The sequence below is a fragment of the Elephantulus edwardii genome, unplaced genomic scaffold (genome assembly GCF_000299155.1).
Source record: "Elephantulus edwardii isolate Elephantulus edwardi_28Jun2011 unplaced genomic scaffold, EleEdw1.0 scaffold00105, whole genome shotgun sequence".
Lineage (NCBI taxonomy): Eukaryota > Metazoa > Chordata > Mammalia > Macroscelidea > Macroscelididae > Elephantulus > Elephantulus edwardii.
The window spans coordinates 844,116-845,160 of NW_006399855.1; positions in this window are offsets into that span (position 1 = coordinate 844,116).

The window sequence follows — 1,045 nt, forward strand, 5'->3', positions numbered from 1 at the left end:
GAAGGCTGTATAGTGGAGTGGACCTGGGGGAGGGGTTGTAAAACAATGAAAGAATTTTTCTTTTACTTTTCCAAGAGGGTAGTGTACTAGGGGGGAGGTTTGGGAGAGGAGAAAAATGCAACAATGAAGGAATGGAAATCCAAAGTCTCTGTAAATTTTCATTTAAATTAATAATAAATTTTTTTAAAAGGAAAAAAGTTGCAAAAATAGTAAAAAAAGAAATTCAAAGCAAACTGGAAGGGGCCAGAACCATTAGAATCTGGGAGAGGGATTGTGTTAATTAAGAACTCAAGCCAGTGGCTCTCACATCTCCTTCAAATCACTTCCTTTCCCTTCTCCCCATTTTGAGCCAATTTATAAATCCCTTGTTCCTAAACCTGGTTAGTGTAAATGTGTAATCATTTATGTGGAATATGTTCTTACACATGATCAAAGATTGCAGCTTTCACTATCAAGAAAACAGGATTCTTCACCACCAGACCAATAAGCAACATCATAATGATGAAAAGATTGAAGCTGTATAAATTTCATTTTACCTGGATTGCTCAATACTCAACATTCATGAAAGCAGCAGTCAAGAAATAAAAGATATTATGCACATTCATGTTTATTTCAGTATTATTCACAATAGCAAAGGGATGTAAGCAGCCCAACAGAAAAACCATGGTACATTCACACAATGGAATATTACACAGCACTGAAAAACAGTGAACTTGTAAAACACTATGTCTCAGTTGCAAAAGGACAAATACTGCATAAGACCATTGCTACAAAATAGGACTGACATGGGGTGGGGAGGGAGAGAATAGGAAAAGAACTGATAGATAATGAACACTGCACTGGAACAGATGAAGGAAAGGACTGTCGGAAAGGAACATATATTTAGGCATTACGTATATTACAGCTAACAAAAATAAGAAATACTTTGGAAAACGAATTGAGGGAAGGGGGAGGGAGGGAGAGGAAGGAAAATGAGCATCAATAAATGAATGAAAACTCAACCTTTCTGTAAATTTTCATTAAAATCACATTAAAAAAATAAATA